The sequence below is a fragment of the Spinacia oleracea genome, chromosome 6, assembly GCF_020520425.1.
Source record: "Spinacia oleracea cultivar Varoflay chromosome 6, BTI_SOV_V1, whole genome shotgun sequence".
NCBI lineage: Eukaryota > Viridiplantae > Streptophyta > Magnoliopsida > Caryophyllales > Amaranthaceae > Spinacia > Spinacia oleracea.
The window spans coordinates 64,212,328-64,227,587 of record NC_079492.1 but is presented as its reverse complement, the minus strand read 5'-3'; the positions used below and the strand labels follow the sequence as shown (position 1 = coordinate 64,227,587).

Below are 15,260 nucleotides of genomic sequence, written 5' to 3'. Positions count from 1 at the left end.
TTTTAAATCTTTTGTGCTTGGGTTGGATCTTCCTTCCCATGTTTCCTCATTACTTGATCCGCATTCTTATGCGTGGAATGTTGGTTTAGTGCGGCGTATTTTTTCCGACTTTGTCTCTAGTCAAATTTTATCCCTGGATCGTCCTTCGTCTTTGGTGGATGACTTCCTTTACTGGAAATTTGCGCCCGATGGAGCTTTTTCAGTTCGTTCAGCTTATGCGATGCAACTCAGCAAACGCCAAAATGTTGCCTCTTCGGTTTCGATTTCGTCTTCTTCCTGGTGGAAGCATTTATAGGGATTGAATGTTCTTCCCCGGTTTAAGCTATTCTTTTGGAAATTGGTGGGTGATGCTTTGCCTCTTGCTTCCTTGTTGTGTCAACGGGGTATGCCCGTTGATCCTTTGTGTTCTCTTTGTCATCAGGACCTGGAGGTCAGTTCTCACTTGTTTCAGGATTGTCCATTTCTCCTTAATGTTTGGTTCTTAGGGCCTCTTCGTCTGTTCTGTCCGTAAAGTTTGTCAAGGTCCTTTGTTCACCGGTGTCTTGAGTTTCTTAATAATCTTTCTCACGCTCCTGTGGGTCTCTTGGATATTTTCTTCTCTATGTTATGGACTATTTGGTCGCTCCGTAATAGTGCCCGTTTTTTGGAATGTGGATTGGGATCCGGGCGCGTTTATGTCTATTGTGGACGGCTGGAAAGGCCGCTGCTCGACGGTGTAGTCCCTTCACCGTCGTTCCGCTGCTCGCCACCGACGTGTCAGATCTGCTACGATTCCCGCCTCCATTTTGGCTGATTTTCCTTCTTCTGTTGTTTTCTGGTTCTTCTACTTTGGATATCTGTATCATTTGTGATGGTGCTTGGTCTTCTCTTCGTATGAGGGAGACATTGGTTAGATTCTTCATAATCCATCCACGTTAGCACATGCGGGAGGTGGAGCGCAAGCTTGTGTGCTGGCTTCCTCCCTTCAGGCTGAACTTTCTGCTTGCTTGTGGGAGGTCCGGATGGTTATCTATCGTGGCTATTCTCGTATCCTGGTGTATATAGACTCCAACTCTGTTGTTGGTCTGCTAACTGGTTCTCATTCAGGTCAAATTCAGGTCTTTTGGTTAGTTCGCCAACTTCGAGAACTCCACCAAAACTTGACATGTTTCCATTCGCAAGGTTTCTCGTGCTTCGGTTCATCCGGCTCATATTTTGACGACCACTGCTTGTCGTCCGCCATCTTCTGCGCCATCGATTTTAGTTGTTTTTATTTATTTATTTTTATTCTGTTTTCTTTGTGTTGTGGTTTCTTTGTTAGTCTTCTTGTAAAAAAAAAATTTGGCTTTAACTCCCTAAAAAACCTTGATAATGAACTCCAACCTGAGCTCCGCCCAGTCAATCCCCATGATTGGCGAGTAAACATATCAAGGGATATTTTCGTAAATAAATTGTCAAAATATACAATCTACATCTCTATAATATAAGCCAAAAGGGAGAATTATTTTCGTAATCACACTTTTGGTGTCCCCATGTAAAATACTAATATACCCTCCACACTTACACAATTAAATTCAATTCAAAATCTGATTACTTACTGATTTAAATACTGGATATTAATTCATTTTAAAAAATGAATTCAACAAATCAGGAAAATCATTTGTTTTTTTAAAACAATTACCCAAAACCTTCAGTAAACCCAATGTCTCCTTCTCTCTCTCGATCTCCCCAGAACCTTCAACCTTCAACCCAAAAACCTTCAACCACCGTTGCAGCTCCATCAGGGAGAGAGAGCTCGTCGCCGCTGTAAAGGCACTGCCATGGGAGCCGTCGCCCTCGATCTTCGTCCCGACTTCGGCCTTGGTCCTTCCACTCTAGGTTTTTTCTTCTCTCTCTCTTCTGTCTTTTTCTTTCGGATTGTCTTAATTTCTTAATCAATTTTGGAATTATTCTCCTTCGTTTATAATTGGCTATGTGATTTGCAATTTCTTCATCTGATTATCTGGGGATTTCTTTTAGAATCAATTTGGTAGATGATTTGATATAAAAATTCACGAAATTTTGCAATAATCTTCAATTAAATTTCTAGGCTTTTCTATTTTATTGAATTTCGTAGTGGAGTTGATTTAAATTTCACGAATAGATTAATTTGCATAGGTTTGATTTACTTTTCTGCATTTTTTTATTGCAAATTTTTTTATTATATTTCTGGGTATTTTTTTGTCATTTTGGATTAGTTTTGTAGAGGATTTGATTTGCATCGCATAAATTTCTATAAAAATCATCGTTTTTTCCAATTTTTCTGAGCGACAAATTAAGAAAATGGTTGAGATTGTTTCCATGAAAGGTTAAAAAATGCAGAATATGTTTTGGGTTTTTAATTGTTTTTGAGGATTATTGATCTAAATTTTTGAGATTTAGAAAACAATCTTGGATAGAAGTGTTTGACCCCAATTTTTGTTGTGTCGTATTACTATTGAATTAAAAAATGCAGAATATGTTGTGTGGTTCTTGTTATAATTGGTGATTCGATGAGAATTTGTGGGATTTATGTGATGGAATTTTAAAACACCAGACTTTGTATCATGATGATAGTGAATTGGACAAAATTTCAGAGGTAATTTCATTTGATAAATATGAATTTACTCCACATATATTCACGCTTTTAAACTCTGCCAAATAAAATATATGGTCTCTTTTGTATACCAGATCAAGAATGATGCTTTAGAAACCGGTGAACTCGATTACATTCATGGAGGTACACATTAATACAACAGCTCCATATCTTCCAACTGTTTGAAGATTTGAATAGTTGGGCTTACTTTCTAAAGAAATTTGATAAGTTATCTGCAATTATTTTATTTTTTTCAGCTGCAATGGTACGCTATAGCAGGAAATTTCCTTGGTCTTCCTGCAGTTACTGTACCGGTGAGAATACAATTCTTTTACCTTTTGCGTTACTTCTGTAAGTGAAAATGCTTTTAACCCTGTCACTCTTCCTTTAACAAATTCAGTTAATTTTGTGGATTGGATATGATGAAGCAGGGTTGCCTATCGGTCTGCAATTTATCGAAAAACCTGGGTTGAAGCAACATTAATTCACATAGCTTTTGCAATCCAGGTAAACCTTCCTATTTTTAAGAATTCGTCTTGAAAAATTGTTACAGTTTTGTTCTTTTAATTAGGTCTCGAACTTTTGTTTTATTTTACTGATTTAATATTGTATTTTATCGAAATTTATCCCCGAAAAATATACAAACACTAATTAAACTTCCTTACAAAAAACCAGACGCTCATCATCGTCGTTTCAACTTCAAAGGAGAGAGAGATGGATTTGGCAAGCAGAGCGATGAACATAGTGAACAAATTGGTAAACAACAACACATTCGTCAACATATGCTTAGTGGGTTCATTCACTGCTCTTGGAATCAGATCATTGAATCAAGAAAACCTAATTGCAGCCCTTGAATCCAAGAGACCAGCTCTTTCCAACACCAACAAAGCTATGAAGAAATCAATCTGGGATTGGAAACAGAAGCTTTACGCTGAAGCTTCTTCCTCTGAAACCTCCATTGTTCCTCTTTCTCGCCTTAAGGCCATCTATGGCGAATTTGTCACTCCCCCTTCTGGTAATTCCACTCTTTTTTAATTTTATTTTATTTTATTCTATATGTCTAACACTAATATGAACCTTTTGTGTTAGGTGGTTCTTCTTTCTTATCCACTTCTTTGGTTGAAGCTTTACTTGCAGTTACTTGAACAAAGAAGGTCTAAGCTCTGAAAACGCCATGAGAAGAAAAGGGAGTGAACATCTCATACAGTTTGTACGACCTCTCTGTGGATTAATGAGCTACTTATATTTTGTATGTATCTCATGTTTTATAGATGACTGATTCATTGAATTCAACATAAATGCATTTTTTCTTTCAGTCCTATCATATACAGAGTATTATATAAAATTTTTCCAGTTAGTGTCAATGTCAATACGTGGTACACTTTGTTGCTGATGTATTGCAACTTTTTTTACTAAAACAAAATTATTGATGCTCATGCCTTCGGTTGTTGCCCCTTGTTCGCGTGCTTATGTGGGAGTCCGCTTCTACGCAGGCGGTATCCATACCTACAAAATTGTCCGTTTTGTGTTTGGTGCTTACTTGAATAATTTGTATATGATACGTATTTAATTATTTGACACCCTTAGTTGTATATGTATTTATTTAACATGGTTTAGTTCCCCTTCACCTGCTAACTCTCTGATGCAACGATGAGATTTTGATATTCTCATAATCCATACAATTCTTATTCCTTACGGGGCCTATACAAACACTTATTAGAATAAAGTCTCCTAAAGGCCCTGTAAGGAATAATAGCTATATCCGCCACTATATATGTACCATACTTTAAATAATAGCGTCAAAGTATCAAAATATTGACGCTATTATTCATTTTAATATATCATGTGATAAGTTTCCATGAGTTTGATACTAACTCAATATTATTATGCATTGCACTAAATTGATTCAGTTACAGATTATGTGGGTTTCCCCATCACCTTAGAGCTGAATCCTGCATAAAATCCTACTATGTGATATTCTTACCTTTAGTTTTCTAGATGTAGGTGAATTAGATGTTATCTGTTGCCAACATTTGATCACAATATGATAACACCTATCTAATTTGATTAACCTTTCCCAATGTGAACTGTAAGGTTAAGGCATTTGGCGAAATAGTGAAGTCATTTGATAAATTGAAATGTAAATGGGTTAAGGAAATGGGGATTTGAGTGTTTGATTTATCTGCGTGATAAGCAGTTCCCCAGGGATCCAGATCTCTGCTACTGGTTGATGACTAGCCGGTTGGATATCTTCTACTGACATGGCTGAGAAAGTTGATGATCTTAACTCTTAAGTCTAAATTCATGAAGATTTTGTAAGCAAACAGGGATAAAGATGACAATGGCTAGAACAAAGTAATACTCCGTTGTTGTTGGATGTACGTGGGGTGAGGATGATGGAGAGGAGTTCAAGATTCAATTGTAATTGTGTAAAGTGATTTCAATTATTTTTAAACTATGTTCTATATTCTTAGTAGGAATCTGTTTAAAAATTAATTCATTTGGTGATTTATAATTAATTTAAGTTGAATTAATTTATGATTTTTTGGTGTGTTTATGATTGTAGTTAACCACGTTAACAAGGAGAAGACCTCAGAGAAAACTTTTGAGATGGGGGCATAGTATTACTACTTGAGATTTAGAGGTTGTTTTAGTTGTAAGATCATGTGTGAGAAATGTTTCTGTTTTACTTTTTTGGGTTATAAATGTAAACTTACAATTTTTAGTTTTTATATAATCTCGCACGAATGGCATGCATATATGAATAATATTTAAATATACAATCTCTTTTTATATTAAAATTATTTTCTTTTGTTTTGTTTTTTTAAAATATCAAATATATTATACATTGCAATTTTTAGATTATATATTTATTCATTGTAATTACGAGAATGCTACTTAATATGCTGAGATTGTTTTGAAATTTCTCCTCCAGCCTTTACATTCTCAAAACACTCCCAAGCGACCTGCACAAGTGCACAACTCAGACCCGCCAGCTTCCACGACACACATCCAGCGACCTCCATTGTCGCGGCGCCTCCCCTCTCTTGCGCTCGATCTCTTCGCCGACATCTAATTACAGTCGCGTCATCCTCTCTCCGGTATCTTTCTTGCTCCATAATTTCTCTTATAATTCTGATTTTAAAAATCTGTACATGTGGGTTTGTTTTGATTATATTTTGTGGGTTTTGTTCAAATTGCAATTCTAATTTTTCAGATGCTATTTGCGTAATTTACCGGTGTATTTGGTTTAATGTTTGATTTTCTTAATGGTTATTATTCTAATTGGGATTTTTTCTAATATTTTGGTTATGTAGTGTAATACCCCGAAATTTTTAAACTTGATTTATTAAAATTAAAAATATTTATTAGCTTGATTTCGTTTTAAATAATTACGAATAATCGAATTTCGTTATTTTAAACGTTTTTACGATTTATTTTAAACGACAAATTCATAAACGAAAATTTATTTATTTATTTTTCGTTAAAGATATTTTACAAAAAATTATTTTAACTAAACATTTCTATTTTTAGTAGTTTCCAAAAATAGCAACGAATTTCGGGAATTTTAGCCGAATCTTGAAATTATGAAATTGCCCTTAAATGAGCCAAAACCCCATTTTCTCTTTTTCTGCTTGCTCTCCACGTACAAATGAGTGAAAGAAATTTTCTTCCTTCTCCTCTTCCCTAAAAACCAATCCCCATTCATAGCAAAGTTCAAATTAGCTTCTTTCTTTTCTTCCTTTACAAATCCAGCAACCAGGAACCCAATTTCTCAACCAAAAATTAAAAAAAAATCCAAACCAATTTCACTCTCTTTTTCCTTTCCTGATTCGAAACACCACCACAACAGCCACCGTGCCAAACCCATCGACCACCATCACTGTCATCCCACCATCACCACCGACTGCACACCACCACCGTAGACAATCGTCGTCCACCACCGCACATGAACCATTGTACCCCCCTGCCCTCTTCCCAACTCCCCTGTTTCCTCCTCTTTCTCCGCCTCGCTGCACAACCAACACCACACACCACCACTCCCAACTGCCACCACCACCTTGCCAACCAATCTCCGCCTCCCTATTTCCGGCGAACCACGCTCCCTTTCCCCCAAAATCGGTCGAAAGACCCACCAAAACTCCCCTGCTTTGTTCGCCCATCTCGTGCCCCTTTCTCTGTCTCTCTCGCCGTTCTTCCGCCTCCAAGCAACCACTACCATCACCGCATCACCTCCGGCGCTGCGCCACACCACCGAGCCTAGTCAGTCGCCGCCTTCCTCCCTCCTCTCCTCCCTTCGTGCCTCCCCTGTTTCGACCCCTTTCCCCTGCTCGCGTTTCTTTCCCAGAAAACCAAAAATTTAGTTTCAATTGTGAAACCTTATTTTGTCATCTAACCCCAATTTAAGGATTGGGCCATTTCAAATTGGGCCTTGAAACTGGACTCGGAGCTCAGGACGAACGAACCAAGGAAAATCCTTAGCGAAATCGTGGAAGTGAGGTAACGGCTATTGCTAGTACCCGCAATTCCCTTCTAAATGTGTTTATGAAATCATGACAATATGATTGAATTTATGATCTGAATGCTTTGACATGTTTTATTGAATTGCGGGAAATAAATTATGTTTTGATTGAATAATTTATTATAATATGATTTGATGGAATTATTCCTTATTTTATGATTGATTGAATTTCTTATAAAATGATATTATGATTGATTGAATTTCTTATAAAATGCTGTTTGTAAGAAACCATGAAAGAAAGGATGTTTGATCATATGATCCAAACGAAACATGTTACTTCAACGGAAGTAAAAGGATAAAATGTAAAATTAAACGAAACATGATAAATTAAAGTGAAAGACCTAGTCCGTTTGGCAGTATATGTTCACAGGTTACGATTCTCGGTCATGCATATACCCATGGGACATCCGCCCATTGAGCCAAGGCTCTCATGTTTTCGGGCCAAGGCCCTATGTTTATGGACAGCGGTCCATCGTGGAAGACGTTCCACCATGTCATACTTGCCACGGCTAGCATGTGCACCCAAAAGTTATGAATGAATTAAATGAAGGAATTTATTAAATGTTTTACTTATTCTATTCTCCCTGTTTTATTAAATAAAATGAATTGAAATGAATTTACGTTGCTAGAATAGTTCATTACTGAGTGTTCGGCTCATCGTTTTTGTTTTCTATTTTAGGTACTGCGGGGAACGATGGAAACGAGTAGTGGCGAGGATTTCACTTTAATAATATTCACCTAGTTTATGCTTAAAGTTATAATAGTTTAATTAAGAAATTTTAGTAACTTATGTACTTTTATTTTGGTAATATAAAGGATTATTATAAAAAATTTGGGATTTAATAGTTTATGATTGATGGTTGCCTTGTAATTCCCAAGAGGGAGTTACGGCAGGTAATGTCCCGACCAAATTAGGTTAATTCCGCTGCTAATTATGTTTAATACTTGAATTAGAGGTCGGAGCGTTACAGTTTGGTATTCAGAGCCAAGGTTCTGGACCATAAGTGCTAGACCTTACGGGTTTCGCACGAAATAGAATTCATTAGGCTTTAAGCAAAAGAGTTTTAAAGAATAAGTTTTAAATGGGATACTCTTAAAATTTTGTTAAGTTAAAATGAATATGAGTGTGAGTGTAGGAACGGGATGAACGGGGTTATTTTCTATGATTTATTTGCTTTCATTTGTTGAGACATGTTATGTTGAATGTTGTCTATCGATGCTATGAATGATGTCCCCAAGGGCTCGCAACGAGCACCATCATAACCACATTAACCTCGAGGATTATGCCATATCAATGCAATTATGAGTGTTTCCTTTCCTAGTGATTGGGAATTAGAAATATTCCTATGAATTAGAGAAAGTTGATTTCTAGCAGACTTAATAGCTTTTGACCTATTTGAATATGATATAATTTTGGAATAAATTGGTTGAATAGGAAGCTGACATTAATTGTTTGAGGCATAGTGTGACCAAAGCTCCAAATGAGGATAGGATTTCATATTATTTTCATTCCATAAGTTAGTAAGCAAACCAACGATGCAAATTGTCACTGCTTTAGAAGCTCCTAAAATGACTGATGGTGAATTTTTATGGTTATCCTTCTAGTGTTGTCGATCACCAATCACTGACACACCTATTGTTTGTGAATAGCCAAATATTTTCCAGAAAAGAAACCTAGTATGCCTCCACCGAGAGAATTAAACTTTAGCATTAAAGTCATTACAAGATCCACCCCTATTTCTAAAGCACCTATAGAATGACACCAACTGAGTTGCAAAGAATTGAAGAAACAATTAAATGATTTACTTGGATAAGGGTATATTCAACTGAGTGCTTCACTTTTGGGAGCTCTATCGTATTCGTGAGGAAAAATGATGAAACTTTTAGGTTATGCGTAGATTATAGAGAGTTAAACAAGATTACTATTAAGAATACGTATCCTTTACCCCGTATTGATGATTTGTTTGACCAAATTCGAGGTGCAAAAGTGTTTTCACAGATAGATTTGAGGTCTGGATACCATCAACTTTACAATAAACTTGAGGATATTCCAATTAAGGACAACCTTTAGAACCAACTATGGTTACCATGAGTTTGTTGTAATACATTTTGGGTGAACTAATGCATCAGCTGTATTTGTGGATTTAATGAACCGTATTTCCAAACCATACCTTGATAAGTTTGTAGTTGTTTCCATTGATGATATTTTGGGAATATTTTAAGAGTAATGAGGAACACGAGGAGCATCTAAGGAAAGTGTTAGATATGTTGATTGAAAACCAATTATGTACTGAGTTGTCAAAGTGTAAATTTTGGCTTAAGGAAATATCGTTTTAGGTCATTTTATTTCTGAGAAAGGTGTATCTGTTGGTCATGAGAAAGTAAAAGCAATTGTGGAATATCCTAGACCAATCAATGTCCCTGAAGTATGAAGTTTTATGGGTTTAGATGGAGATTATCGAAGAATTATTTAAGATTTCTCTAAGGTTGCCTTACCCACAATCCGATTGGTTAGAAAGAATATCAAATTTATGGGGAATGATGATTGTGAATCTGCAATTCGAGAACCGCCTATATCCTTGCCTCCCATCCGGAACTGAGAGATATTGTTATTTATAGTAATACTTCTAAACATGGAATATGACGTGTCAAAATGGAAAAGGAAGGTCATAGATGATTCTCTCGCCAACTCCAAGTCCCTGAATAGAACTACCTTACCTATGATCTTGATATACAATACCCTACTAGAAAACCTAATGTTATTGTAGATGTTTTGAGTCAAAGTCTTACATAAATTCGATCCTACCTTTTTCTGAGCCAACCAAAATGATATGTAAAACATAGAAGTCAAGTCCCTTAAGGATAAAGGAAATATTTGCCTAAAAGTGCGGCCAACTTTGAATTATGAGATTAAGAAAGCACGAATTAAAGATTTGCGATAAGAACAAATGATCGTTGTGGAAGTCATGACCATTAGGTTCGGGATTATTCTGAGTTATCACCGCAGGCACATGTATTAAAAGATCGTCTATTGACAATGACCATAGAGCCAATGACATTGTTAGCATGCCTAAGAAACCCATGACTGAAGTAGATCCTATGACGAAACCACATGAAAAAGGCAGAAATGATACCAATGGTCCTTGTAATTCTCTTTTCTAATTATTCTATATGATACTTGTTGATATTCCTTCATTTATTATTTTTCATGTATGTTAGGAGCTTGTACCAAATAGGTTGATATGTGTAGGTTGTTGAGTATTAGGTAACCTAAAAGAGATTCAGGCATGTTCGAATGATGTGATGTAAGGATGATAGGTTAACAAATATGAGAAAGATTGACAGTTAATCGTTGAAAAAGGAGGGTAGAATTCTACAATAACTAAGAGACAAAAGATTGAAGTTGGAAATTTATCAGACAGTTATGGAAAGGAAATTTTACTTGCCTAAGTGCCCAAATATATTTCGAGAAGGAAACATGATAGACCTCTAATAGGAGAGCAAGATTTTAGATTCCAATGAGATGAGATGAGTTAATTTGAGTAAATCATTTTAAGAATAATAACATGAAAATGTTACCCTGGGAACCCCGATCTTATGTGCAAAGAAACGATAATGTATGAGTATTATAGAGGATCAAGCTAAGTACCATTATGCGTCATATATCTGGTATCAATGGAATTGGTGCAAAATATTTTTGAAGGTTCGGTGAGCTATTAAGAATATACTAGAGGTTGTAAACCAAATACGATAAAGTTAGTTGAAATTATTTTGGGATTATCAATTATATGTGAGATCTTGACGAATCAAAATCAAGACCCATGCTTTGATACACCTACCTTTGGATGTTTTAAGAATTATGGAGAACTCTAAGGAACAAATTTGAGGAAAATACATGAGTTCATGAAGTTTTGAAATATGTCAAGTTGGCAAGAAAGTAGTTTCAAAGACTATGAAACGACAATCTAGAGTGAATAACCTAGACTAATCTATGATAAAGTATCTACCGTATATTTTGAGTATATGTAGAAATCTCAACCAGGCTATGTTCAAGGATCAAGTCACGTGATTTGGGTTGAACCCTCCATTGTTGAAAGAATTCAACTTAGGAAAGAATATGTTGAACACCATTGTGTTGAAGTGAAATCAAAGAAACGCATGCTAAAGGACTAAAAGATGATTGATATGCCTCTATTAAGGAAGCTAAGAAGTTAAACATAAATGTTATGAACCCAACATGAGTTATGATAAAAGACCTATCAATAAGATCTTGAGGATTCTACCAAGATAGGTTATCAAGAATTAGTCTGTCAATAAGGTTGATGATATCAATAAATATTAGAAATTCAAAAAGAATTATGAATGATTGAAGAGTGCAATGGAATTGAAATTAGAAAATCAACATGTGACATGCCTATAGGACCAGGTAATCTGAACTAAGTTTCTAGGAGCTAGATTGTTTCCAATAAAGGCACGCTTGATGGCTTAGCATTATTCGCAAAATCCGAGGTTTGTCGATTTAAAATATAAAGGATAAGTAACAAAGTCATATGCCTAACGATATATTCCTAGTTACGTGATTGGACTCGAACCCTTGCAATGAACGTGGTCAACGAAGTTATTCAACATAGAAGAAAAGATCGAATATCAAAATCAAAGCGAATAAAGTAATGAAACTCAACGACAACATTCCTGAAGCAAAGAAGCCCAATAGCAAATGAAAGCGAAATATCTTCAAACAGTTGCCTAAGAACGATATGATGTACGAATCTCCATGTTTTCTGTGAATGTGTAATGTATCAACCATGCTTATGTGTGAAATCAAATTACCATGCTTATGTGTGAAATCAAATGATTGGTTATGACATGTATGTTTTCGATTAGTGAATAACAATAGAACGATTAAATATGACTCGTATGATTTTAGGAATGGCAAATTCGACTGAGCTCCAGTCTCGAGGACGAAACTTTTTCTAAGGGGGTAAGGATGTAATACCCCGAAATTTTTAAACTTGATTTATTAAAATTAAAAATATTTATTAGCTTGATTTCGTTTTAAATAATTACGAATAATCGAATTTCGTTATTTTAAACGTTTTTACGATTTATTTTAAACGACAAATTCATAAACGAAAATTTATTTATTTATTTTTCGTTAACGATATTTTACAAAGAATTATTTTAACTAAATATTTCTATTTTTAGTAGTTTCCAAAAATAGCAACGAATTTCGGGAATTTTAGCCTAATCTGTGAAATTACGAAATTGCCCTTAAATGAGCCAAAACCCCCTTTTCTCTTTTTCTGCTTGCTCTCCACGTACAAATGAGTGAAAGAAATTTTCTTCCTTCTCCTCTTCCCTAAAAACCAGTCCCCATTCATAGCAAAGTTCAAATTAGCTTCTTACTTTTCTTCCTTTACAAATCCAGCAACCAGGAACCCAATTTCTCAACCAAAAATAAAAAAAAATCCAAACCAATTTCACTCACTTTTTCCTTTCCTGATTCGAAACACCACCACAACAGCCACCGTGACAAACCCATTGACCACCATCACTGTCATCCCACCATCACCACCGACTGCACACCACCACCGTAGACAATCGACGTCCACCACTGCACATGAACCACTGTACCCCCCTGCCCTCTTCGCAACTCCCCTGTTTCCTCCTCTTTCTCTGCCTCGCTGCACCACCAACACCACGCACCACCACTCCCAACTGCCACCACCACCTTGCCAACCAATCTCCGCCTCCCTATTTCCGGCGAACCACCCTCCCTTTCCCCCAAAACCGGTCGAAAGACCCCACCAAAACTCCCCTGCTTTGTTCGCCCATCTCGTTCCCTTTTCTCTGTCTCTCTCGCCGTTCTTCCGCCTCCAAGCAACAACTGCCATTACCTCATCACCTCCGGCGCTGCGCCAGACCACCGAGCCTAGTCAGTTGCCGCCTTCCTCCCTCCTCTCTTCCCTTCGTGCCTCCCCTGTTTCGACCCCTTTCCCCTGCTCGCGTTTCTTTCCCAGTAAACCAAAAATTTAGTTTCAATTGTGAAACCTTGTTTTGTCATCTAAACCCAATTTAAGGATTGGGCCATTTTAAATTGGGCCTTGAAACTGGGCTCGGAGCTCAGGACGAACGAACCAAGGAAAATCCTTAGCGAAATCGTGGAAGTGAGGTAACGGCTATTGCTAGTACCCGCAATTCCCTTCTAAATGTGTTTATGAAATCATGACAATATGATTGAATTTATGATCTGAATGCTTTGACATGTTTTATTGAATTGCGGGAAATAAATTATGTTTTGATTGAATAATTTATTATAATATGATTTGATGGAATTATTCCTTATTTTATGATTGATTGAATTTCTTATAAAATGATATTATGATTGATTGAATTTCTTATAAAATGATGTTTGTAAGAAACCATGAAAGAAAGAATGTTTGATCATATGATCCAAACGAAACATGTTACTTCAACGGAAGTAAAAGGATAAAATGTAAAATTAAACGAAACATGATAAATGAAAGTGAAAGACCTAGTCCGTTTAGCAGTATATGTTCACGGGTTACGATTTTCGGTCATGCATGTACCCATGGGGCATCCGCCCATTGAGCCAAGGCTCTCATGTTTTCGGGCCAAGGCCCCATGTTTATGGACAGCGGTCCATCGTGGAAGACGTTCCACCATGTCATACTTGCCACGGCTAGCATGTGCACCCAAAAGTTATGAATGAATTAAATGAAGGAATTTATTAAATGTTTTACTTATTCTATTCTCCCTGTGTTATTAAATAAAATGAATTGAAATGAATTTACGTTGCTAGAATAGTTCGTTACTGAGTCTTCGGCTCACCATTTTTGTTTTCTGTTTTAAGTATTGCGGGGAACGATGGAAACGAGTAGTGGCGAGGATTTCACTTTAATAATATTCACCTAGTTTATGCTTAAAGTTATAATAGTTTAATTAAGAAATTTTAGTAAGTTATGTACTTTTATTTTGGTAATATGAAGGATTATTATAAAAATTTTGGGATTTAATAGTTTATGATTGATGGTTGCCTTGTAATTCTCAAGAGGGAGTTACGGTAGGTAATGTCCCGACCAAATTAGGTTAATTCCGCTGCTAATTATGTTTAATACTTGAATTAGAGGTCGGGGCGTTACATGTAGGTTGCATGGAAACGGGAAACGGAAACGGATGCGGGGAAACTTCAAATTTCAAAATTGTAAAATACAGGGAAACGGCTTAAATATATAAATAGCTAGCTTAGGACTCGTGTAAGCACATATGAAATTAAATATGTTTACCTTATAATTACTCGTAAATAATATTATAAATAGGAAATATTTTTAATGAACTAATATTTTGTTACGACGTAGTAAAATTTTGAATTTGTATAAGACACAATTAGTTCAAAGTGGTCAATTAAACATGAATTATACTACGTACGTAAACTACAAATTGAACCTCGGTATTTTTAATTTATTTTCACTTTTTTCGGGAAAATAGAATAGAAATTATGTTTAATAATAAGTTAAGTTTAAGAAACATAAGAGTTAAATGATTTCTCTAAATTTTTATATTGCAGTTGAAATTCATTTGTTAAGATTGTAAAATCATATATTTTTATGATAGTAATTAGTAACATATAAACCAATATTAGAAAATCAATAGTAATAGTGCAGTGTATAATTTGCAATTTGATAAAATTCGAGTCAAATTGATGGCTTTCCATTTTGTATTATACTGCAAATGAGAGAAATAATAAATTTTGTATGCTTTAGTTTTGTTACTGTTTGATATCTAAGAATTTGTAAGTTTTAAGTATACCCTTTAAATTTTTTTGATTTATTTTGATGAAAAGAAGTGAAAATTTGTCAAAGTTGAGCTTTATTTGATCCCGGCTTATGAATTTCAAGGTCAATTAAAGTTTATTATCAGACCATGAATATGAACAAGGACGACTCAATCAAGGTGAGTTGATTTTTGATTTTCTTTTTATTATTTGATTGCTTAATAATTTATTGTACTAGAGATATCAGATAGGGATTAAGCTCTTGATTTAAGTCTTGTTATGAAGGATTATGCATGTTTATCACTACATTAACATTCGAAATTAGTGATGGTCAGATGTTTATTTTATAA

At 35.5% G+C, this 15,260-nt stretch overlaps 1 long non-coding RNA gene across 11 annotated transcripts; it reads left to right on the top strand.

Annotated features, from left to right (window-relative positions):
* Positions 1–1,623: 1,623 nt before the first annotated feature.
* LOC110803749 (uncharacterized) lies at positions 1,624–15,049 on the top strand. 11 transcript variants are annotated; one of them, XR_008923122.1, is made up of 9 exons: positions 1,624–1,857; positions 2,689–2,737; positions 2,851–2,907; positions 3,025–3,100; positions 3,269–3,608; positions 3,683–3,842; positions 5,160–5,237; positions 5,529–5,694; positions 15,035–15,049. It is a non-coding gene; the product is annotated as an uncharacterized lncRNA (long non-coding RNA). The 11 variants fall into 11 exon arrangements; XR_002537551.2 differs by lacking the exon at positions 15,035–15,049 and adding an exon at positions 7,795–7,809; XR_002537554.2 differs by lacking the exons at positions 5,160–5,237; positions 5,529–5,694; positions 15,035–15,049 and adding an exon at positions 2,474–2,596 and having other exon boundaries at positions 1,627–1,857; positions 3,683–3,917.
* The last annotated feature ends 211 nt before the right edge of the window (positions 15,050–15,260 follow it).